The sequence below is a fragment of the Bubalus kerabau genome, chromosome 17, assembly GCF_029407905.1.
Source record: "Bubalus kerabau isolate K-KA32 ecotype Philippines breed swamp buffalo chromosome 17, PCC_UOA_SB_1v2, whole genome shotgun sequence".
NCBI classification, from domain to species: Eukaryota; Metazoa; Chordata; class Mammalia; order Artiodactyla; family Bovidae; genus Bubalus; species Bubalus kerabau.
The window spans coordinates 10046997-10056781 of NC_073640.1; the positions used below are offsets into that span (position 1 = coordinate 10046997).

General features: G+C 47.3%; 1 long non-coding RNA gene across 1 annotated transcript in view; it reads right to left on the reverse strand.

Annotated features, from left to right (window-relative positions):
- LOC129630846 (uncharacterized) overlaps window positions 1–9413 on the reverse strand; it is a 29604-nt gene extending 20191 nt beyond the window's left edge. Inside the window, exon 1 of the long non-coding RNA XR_008703781.1 lies at window positions 9091–9413. This is a non-coding gene — a long non-coding RNA (uncharacterized LOC129630846). The remainder of the gene's footprint in view (window positions 1–9090) is intronic.
- Between the last annotated feature and the right edge of the window lie 372 nt (window positions 9414–9785).

A 9785-nucleotide genomic window follows, 5' to 3' on the forward strand; every position in this document is an offset into this window, starting at 1 on the left:
TTTATTTCCCTTGATTTAAAAACTAGGGAAATTGAACCCAGGGGAGCTGAGTTTCCTACCTTTGTCCAAGTGGCAGCAGGGAGGGCCAATCAGAGCCTGCCGCTGCCGTCCGGGACCTGCATTTTAATCCCCACATGCTACTTCTTCCCCATAATGAGAGTCACCTTCCCCTTAATTAAAATTCCCTTACAAATGTAGACATTCTGCTTTTACTAATAATTACTTGGAGAGGATTTTTTTTAGCAATCAGCACTACATAAATATCCGTACCTCCTCGAAGACCATAAGAATTGCAGTGCTCTCCCTTCCTCTAATTTATTATTTATATACTGCCACGGATAGACATAGCTCTTTGTGGCAATTAAGGTGGGCCTTCCAGTCTCCTCTTGCGGAATGAGGCTGGAGACGAGCATTACCGCTTCGATCACAATTACTATTAATTGGAGAGCTCTCCGTTCTCTATAAAATATGTACCACTCCAAAGTGCGATAACCCACCCAAGGAATATGAACTACACGTCGGGAGATGTACTCTGAGGGCTTCGGATTTAACAAGTCATTTACCCTGTAATTACTGGGGGAGGGGGGATCCTCTTAATGGAGCAGACGATGACATGCCTCTGTCAGCCGGGGCTCAGGCTCCAAGCTGAAGTGACTCTCCCATGACGCAATGATCCGGGGGGCGACAGCAAATGGCTGGACACATCGCACTGATGTTTTTATTTGTAACACAGTTGGAGGGCTGGCACAGGGATTCCTCGGTTTGTGAAATCCCTAGGCCTAACTCAGAAGGACCAAACTCCCTATTGATTCACCATTTGATTATTCTTTAAGTCATGTGCCTGCTACGGGCTAGACAGTGTTCCTGAATCTAGACCCTGGGATACTGAGATGAATGTGATGTATCGGTACGAGCCCTTTGGGGGCACACCCTCTAGTGTAGGAGGTGCCGGGTCTACTGACCTTTGGATTACCCTGTGAAAAGAACCATTCCAGAGAGGATTGTTAGCCATGAAAGCAAAACAAACAAACAAAAACTATGAAACTCCTGAAAGAAAAGTAGGAGTTGTTCTGAGGGGAAAGGGTCCGTGAGGAGATGGCATTTTGAACGGCTAGGGCATCGTAGCACATTTAGAAATGTGAGCGGGCCCACTGGCTGTGTGAGGAGGTTCCTTTGTTGCAGAGACTGTGACTCAGGAAGTTGGTCTTTTAAAATCCCCACCCAAAGAGACACCTCCCTCTTGCTCTTACTGATTTTAATCACCTCTAATCTGTGATTCCATGCAGTTAACAGGCTGGCCTCTGCACCAGATTTTCAGGACAAAATATGAGGGGATCCTCACATTTTCCAGGGGATCCTCCTGACCCAGGATCGAACCCACGTTTCTTGTGTCTCCTGCATTGGCAGGTGGATTCTTCACCACTATGCCACTTGGGAAGCCCTAATCTACTATGCCTGCAAGGCAGGAGACCCGGGGTTCGATTCCTGGGTCGGGAGGATCCCCTGGAGAAGGAAATGGCAATCCACTCCAGCACTCTTGCCTGGAAAATCCCATGGACAGAGGAGCCTGATAGGCTACAGTCCATGGGGTCGCAAAGAGTCGGACATGACTGAGCTACTAGCTACTAGCTACTAATCAACTACACTTCAATATAAAATAAAAATTTAAGAAAGAGAGAGAGACCTAACTGTGAAGGAAGTTCATAGGTCTGCACATATACACTGGTGTTCAGATATACAAATTTATGAACCACCAGCGAGAGAACTCATCCTGATCACCAAAGACAGCAGCCTTCCTGATAAAATAAAGGCATGCTAGTCAAACGGACGGCCTTCCTGGGTGGTGCTAGTGGTAAGAACCCACCTGCCAATGCAGGAGGCTAAGAGACACTAGTTTAATCCCTGGGTCGGGAAGATCCTCTGGAGTAGGAAATGGCAACCCACTCCAGTATTCTTGCCTGGAGAATCCCATGGACAGAGGAGCCTGGTGGGCTACAGTCTATGAGGTTGCAAAGAGTCAGACATGACTGAGTGTGCACACACAATCAAACTGATACAGTGCCAGGCACCATGCTTAATGATTTATCAGTGAATGGATGCTATCAATCACCATCACATAGCTCATTTGCACACAGCTCATTTGCTTGATGGAGAAGGCAATGGCACCCCACTCCAGTGTTCTTGCCTTGAGAATCCCATGGACGGAGGAGCCTGGTAGGCTATAGTCCATGTGGTCGCTAAGAGTTGGACACAACTGAGCGACTTCACTTTCACTTTTCACTTTCATGCATTGGAGAAGGAAATGGCAACCCACTCCGTTGTTCTTGCCTGGAGAATCCCAGGGACAGAGGAGCCTGGTGGGCTGCCATCTATGGGGTTGCACAGAGTCGGACACGACTGACGCAACTTAGCAGCAGCAGCAGCAACATTTGCTTGAAACCTCTCAACAAGAGATACTTGCAACCTATGACACACACAAGTAAACTGAGGGTCATATAGCTAGTATACATTCAAATCCAGGATTTCTTACTCTGGAGCCCAAGCCCATAATTACTGCACTTTGTTTAAAGACATTTTCTTCAAACTGCGAGAATACGGGTGGGAGGAGGAGATGGGTCTCAGAGTGTGGACTTCTTTTAAAAGTCTGTGCCACCAGGGTCAACCATGCTGTATTCTCACCCTCTGAACATTGACTCCCTTTTGAACCTTTCAGGGAGCAACCCCTGGTGGGGTAACAGAACGGGGCAGAATGGGGGGTAGGATTTTCTAAGTTACAAATAAAGCCCCAAATCCAGCAGGACACAAATAAAGTTTCTTTCTCAGGCGCACAAAGTCTGGCGGGGAGTGGACGGCTCCGCTCCACTTGTCTCTGTGCGCATAGAGCAGTTTCCTCCAAGGTCACAGCAGTGGAAAAAGAGAAATTGCGATAGAGACTTTGAAGGCTTGTCATCACCTTAGCCAGGAAGAGGAACGGGTTAGCACACACAAGGCATTGAGTCTCTGTTCTAGGAGCTCTTCGTGTACTTTGCTGAGCCCTAGGAATTCTCTCATCTCACGGGTTCCAAATGTTTACATCTTATGACCTGTGGTCTTTCTATCAAGAGCCAAGGCAAACAAACCAGCCAGCAAAAATGGTGTCCAGTGCTCACGCAGGGACAGAAACAAGAATCCGACTGTATTAAGTTTCCTGGGCTGCCATAACAAGGTACCACCAACTGAGTGGATTATAACCGAAATATATTCCACTGTCCCACAGACCACTGGGACCTCAGCCGTCCTCCAACTCCAGGATCGCTATTCTCACACGAGCAGAAAAAAGACTAGAAGGAAATCTGGGTTACATCTGTGTGATGTAAATATAAATTTTTTTTTAATCCCTTCTTCATACCTTCTAGCCACCATGCCTCCAGATTTAAATATATAATGAAAAAGCACTATTTCAGAATTTCCGAAATCAGCAGCTGTTCCGTGCCTTTACTATTTTCCGTACCTGACATTCACCCGATAGACTTATAAAGACTCAAGTCTTGTTCCTGACCCTCTACTCTCTGAAATGATCCTCCATGATAGATGGTTCATTTCACATCACCCAGTGGTCTGCCAAAGTTTACAAGTTGAAACTTTTTCTGGATATTTTTGCCTGTCACATTGAGGTTCTTGGCTCTACTAAGGCTACTTACTGAGTGGCCTCAGGCATGCTGCCAGACCTTGAGTTCAGTGTCTTTCTGTGTAAAACAAAAAGGCTTTTCACACTCTAGACCCACAGCAAACGTTAGAAAACTCCTTTCAGATTGCTTGATGCTGTAAGAAAGGCTGTGAGCTTTTAATTCAGATAGGGACTTTTGAAAATGTAGGAAGATTTTATACAGACTCAAGATGAGCAGTTACAGGGCGTAGAAATAAAGACCTAACGTGCACCTATTTACTAGGCTCCATGAGGGCGTGGCCAGTAATCGCTAACTTGAAAATCTGAACAAAATAAAATAATGTGAAATAAAACAAAACAAAATAAACCCTGGGAGTGAGCAGCTCACTTTCTGACAATGAAGGAAAAATAAGCCCAGCCAGGTTCCTGTGCCCTGAATTGGGAGCAGCGAGGGCAACTTGGAGGAAGCTCGCTTCTCTCTTTGAACTGTCTACTGTTTGTCTTTATGAGACAAACAGCAACTTCGCCTTGTCAGCTGCCTTCAATGCATTCTCACCTTTAATGGGACTGAACAAGGCACTCAGCACTCCGACCTCCTACCAGGAGGATTCCTGTCTCCGGGGACACCGCCCATGGCCTGGTAACACAAAAATGCCCCTTGGCACTATCCTAGGCCTGCATTTGAGTTGCCCCTGACAGTGAAATTTGCATACGTCCCCAGGCGGCTCCATCCGCACCCATACATGCCTCTGGGCCCTGGAGTCCTCGATGGGCTCCTGCAGCCTGGGTGTTGCAGGGCTGGAAGTAAGCCCTACAAATAGTCTGCTCCTGGAAGGTGATGGTGCCAAGTGCCTGAGATTAAAAATGACAGGGTGCATTGAAATGTAAATTTCCCATTGAAAAGCGAGTCTTCACTGGTGGAAGTTTACCTCCCCCAAATGTGTAACTCTCTCTGCAGCACTGATTGGGGTGAGGTGAAGATGAACACCCTCCCCAGGGCAGACTCTGCCTAATGTCTCCTTGATTCAGAGTGGACAAGGATGGTGGGGTGGCCACCAAGCCAGGGGTGGGGCACCCACACCAGGGGAGACTTTCCTTGTATTAATAATGGCCCTGTTTGGACTCTGAAGCTTTTTCCAAGTTGAGAGAGACACATACACACATGTTGCACATGTAGACAGACATTCTATTGTGAACAGACAAAATCACACGCACCCTGGAACATGCCTACTCACGTGCACTCAAGCATACGTAACACACCCAATTCTGCAAGTACCCGCACACGTTTGCACATGAGCAGAAGGGTGCACGTGCTTAGACTTGTTGCAGCAGCGATAAGAAGTATGTAGACCCCTGGAATGGGGCTGCTCCAGCACCAGTGTTTCCTTCCCTCAGATGTGTGACTTTTGCAGTCACACTTGTAGAAGCAGAGAGTAGAATGGTGTTGCCAGGAGCTTGAGGGAGGGGCATTATGTAAGTTTTATGCAAGATCAATGATTTCTGGAGATTTGCTATACAGCATAGTGCTCGTAGCTGGCAATACTCAGTTGTAGTCAACATTCTCGAGGAGGGTAGAATATGTTAGGAATTCATACAATAATCATAACAACATAGCAATAACTCTAATGAAGGAAGTAGAAGGAAATTTTGGGAAGTGATGGGTATATCTTTGGCCTTGATGGTGGTAATGGGTTCATGGGTACACTGTTTGCAATCCCATAGACTGTAGCTTACCAGGCTCCTCCATCCATGGAATTTTCCATGCTCCTTCATGCATGGAATTTTCCAGGCAAGAGTACTGGAGTAGGTTGCCATTTCTTTCTCCAGGGGAACTTCCCAACCCAGGGATCAAACCCGGGTCTCCCAGATGGCAGGCAGACACTTTACCCACTGGGCCACCAGGGAAGCCCACTCTTCCCCAAACACACTGAGTTGTACATGTTAAACACAGACAGTTTTTTACACATGAATCATACCTCAATAGTGTTTTTTTCAAGGAAGGAAAAAGAGAATAATCATACCCATCCTCTGTGACGTGAGCAAGAAAAAGAAGTGGAAAGGTCTTAAGCACCCAGAAACGCCTATTCAAGTGATTGGCATCGTCACCAACATCATCAGCACCATCAGCATCGTCCCCGTTTCCATCTGAAGACCCCAGGGAGTGAGCAGATATCTGAGTTATTGTTCCCCATTCCTGCCTGGAAAGCTCTCCAGTAGGAACCAAAAATCAGCTACATCAGACCGACAAACTGCCCAGACAGGTAGGATTGCTGAAGAGTCAGAGCCAGCACTCTGCACGCCCAGCTTACATGCACAAGAGCAACACAGCCACGAGGGCAAGGAAGAAAGGATTCAGCCTGCATCTGCAAGTGAGCTTACTGATTCTAAAGCTTCTTTACAACCACGCAGAATCCAGGAAAATAAAAACAACAACCTCTTATAAAGCCACCTTAGAGCTGAACATGAGAGATAAAGAAGTGGGAAGACACGGCCTCGGCCCTTATGCAGGGCGCACTCCAGTGGAGAAGGCAGGGCTGCAAGTTGACCAGGCTTGTGGGGTGACAGAAGAGCTTGCAGGAACTAAACACGTGGAGTTATGAGAGCCCAGGAAAGAGAACATGTAAACCAATGAGGTCTGAGGGCTGGAGGAGCTGGACAGTCAGGAATGAGGGGGTGGGAAAGGCGCCCCTGGCATTCTTGGGCATCACCGCAGCTCAGGGCTTGCAGACAAGGGCACTGGCCAAGAACCTGGGAGTCTTTTCACGACTCCTGCCCATTTCATCAGGTGCTACACACAAGTCACCAAAATGGAAAGCAGCCCTCAAAGTGACCCTGAATGTCTTTACCTTGACCACAGCCAAGCTGTGTTCAAAGCTCAGCTCTCCCAAGAAGCTTCTGTGGCCTCCCTGCAATGCTATGAATTTCTGCAAATCCATGTCCATACACCTTGACCCTGCTGTGGAACAGCACTCTCTAGAGAACACCATTTGAGCTCAAGGAGCGTACACTGAATGGAAAGAATCAGGTCATTCAAAATGGCCCACTGCCGCTTGGGGAAAGGTGTATGATGGGCTCATTGCCTTTTTCTGTTGCCAATACCCAAAGATACTACTTCACAGTGACCGGGCACCTCCGTGCTGTCAGGAGTAGCCCTGCCCTTCTGTCCTGAGTGGCGGCTGCTGGCCTAACAGGGAGGGTCAGAGCCGGCTCCCGAGGCACCTGGGTGGGGGCACAGGAGCCTGCTTTCCTCCCACCACGGGGCTGGGGGGACAGGCCTTCTCCTACAATTGTGGCCTTCACAATTGTGAATTCAAATAACCCAGTTACATAACGTGGCATTTGTGACGGCCCATTGTTCTGACCAGCCCTCTCTGCTTTTGTCCCCTCCTCTGTGCTCCAGACCCTGAATGCACACCCATGCAGGGACCACGCGCACCCTGCATTCTTCCTTTTCCCTTCAGCTGAATTGGATCTTTGCATCCGCTGGTTATTTACAAGTGTTCCAGCTTCCTCCTCCACAGCGTGCCACGATCTTTCCTAACTTGCCAGAACTAGAGAATAGGGACTTGGGGGAAGAAAGGTAGAAAGAGGTACTGAAGGAGTAAACAGAACAGGCTCCATCCTGAAGGCAGGACTCCACCTTGGGCCGGGCTGTGGACTTGAGCTCTATGCCCAGTATCTATGGAAACGGCAAACCAACTGGAAAACCAGACCCTCCCCACCGCCCGCGGATGGAAGAGCCCCAGGGCTCGTATCTAGACTTTCCATCGCCTAAAAGAATACACTAATTATCCATGTAACCAAATAGAATCATAAACTCTATTATGCTTACTAGGGTATGACCACAGGCCTATTGATAATTGTCCACTGTTAACTTGGCCAGACTTAAGGCGTACGAACCACGGGTTTAAGGCATATAAATCACAGGTTAACTTTGATTGTATCTTTCTTTTCCTTTGTTCAGACTAGTTTCAGAGAATTTGGGGAGGTGGGTTTGGGCACGTACACTTAGGGTATATAAGGTTTTCACAAAAACTGGCCGGAGTCCTTGGCTAAGCGGAGACTCTGCCTTGGGCCTGCCGGTGTACTAAACTGCACTCCACTATCTGCATCATCCTTCTAACTGAGTTTGTTTCCCGGAACGCGTGGCCACAACAGTACCTGCATGAGGGCCTCTGCAAATAAGAGCTGGTTGGGGGGAAATTGCAAGAGAGACGCTAGTCATTGTCTGGGCGTGGAGGAAACCCTCCTCCTTTCCCTATGTGGCTTATTTTAGGATGTCAGCTTATACCCAGCTCTAATAAAATCCAGTTACTGTTGTGCACGGGACTGGGGGTTGACCTGAAATATTTGTTTTTTCTTCCAGTGACAAACTGTTTTCTTTTATGATGCATGTGTCTTTGACAAAGAAAAAAAAAAAAGTAGATTTTAAAACAACAACGACAGGCCATACCAACGTTGGTCCAGATTACCTCTCCTTTAGAAAAATTAAAAAGATGGAATGATACACAGTTAAAACAGAAACATGTTTGTAGATTTCTACCTTTGGCTCCTTGGAGAGGCTTGAAATGAATAGATGCCGGGAACGAGGCTAGAGTTAAATCTGACTTTGTCCACCTGGAGTTGCTGGCTCAACCAGTTTGAAGGAATGGGAGTCTTGTGATTCAGTGGCCCCTCTGTGGGTAGCCTAGTCCCAGGGGTAGCAGTTTGGATGTCTGAAGGGTTAGTGGTTCCAATACCTGCAGAGGCATCCCAGATGAGCCCTGTGGCTCTCCGGGTCTCCAGTTGGACTGTCCATCTTTCTTTTAGGATCTGGCTTTGTATTCCAGGATCTGTTGTGAGACTCATCCATCAGCTTTATGGATCTGGGAATATGTGTTGATCTGACCTAGTACAAAACATGCCTGGATTGCAAAACTTGAGAGCTGTGTTAATGGTGATGATGTTAATGGTCTTATCTTCTTCTTTGTGGATGTATTCATTCATTAACCCACCCACGTAAAGATCCCATGTACAGATAACACTTATCCAGTGATCACTGTGTGCTGGGCTTTATGAGTATTATATCACTTAATCCTAACAACCCTATGAGTATCCCAGTTCTATGGATGAAACAGTGAGGCCTGGAGAGACTGATCGAAAAACTCAAGGTCAGACAACTACTAAGGGAAGAATTTGAACTTTGAGTCAGGGAAGCATGATGTCAAAAGAAGAAAAACCTATGCCCCCACCCAGTCTTTCTTTCAAGAAACACGCTTCGATCACTTTTACATTTACTTCAAGTGAAACAATGTCCTTTGATTTCGCAGCCAAAAGAGCTGTGAAGTGAAAACCCAACAGTGTGATATACTGTGATGTGTTCATGGATGGAGATTGTGTTCATCTGCTATGGCTGTCACAAACTCCCCCAAATTTAGCCACTTAAAATGACACCTTCTTAGTACCTGACAGTTTCCACTGGTGAGAAGTCCAGGTGGGCTCATTGGAGTTCCTGCTTAGGGTCTCACAAGGCGAGAGTCAAGGTGTCAGCCCGGTGGGGCGCTGAGGTTTGGGGGAGGAGTCTCCTTCCAAATTCATTCAGTTTATTCGTGGAATCCAGTTCTTCTCTGTTGCAGGACTAAGGGGTAGCTTCCTTCCTGGCTGTTAGTAGGACCACTCTCAACTTCTAGAAGCCTCTCAGGATCTTCATCATGTGGCCTCTTTCATCTTCAAAGCCTGTTATGGCATGTCAAGTCCTCCTGGTGCTTTAAAACTTTTTGACTCCGCTTCTGCCGATAGCCAGAGAAAAGTCTCTGCTTTCAAAGGGCTCATCTGATGGGGTCAGGCCCAAGTGGATAATCTCCCTATGTTACGGTGACTTGGGACTCTAATTATATCTGCAAAACCTCTTCACAGCAGTTCCTAGATTAGCATTTTAGTAAATGATCAGGGGTGAGAATCTTTTGCGGGGGACATCTTTAGAACCTGGTTCACTACAGAGATAAAAATGGGTGCAGGAGGCGACGGGCGACTGAGATGTGGGTGGAGAGAAGTTGGGGAGGGGCTGAGCATCTGACGGCCCCTCCTCTGTTTGCCCCTCTAGCACCCTGCCTGTGCCTGCACCATACAACAGCATCAACAGATGGATTTCCTGTCTATC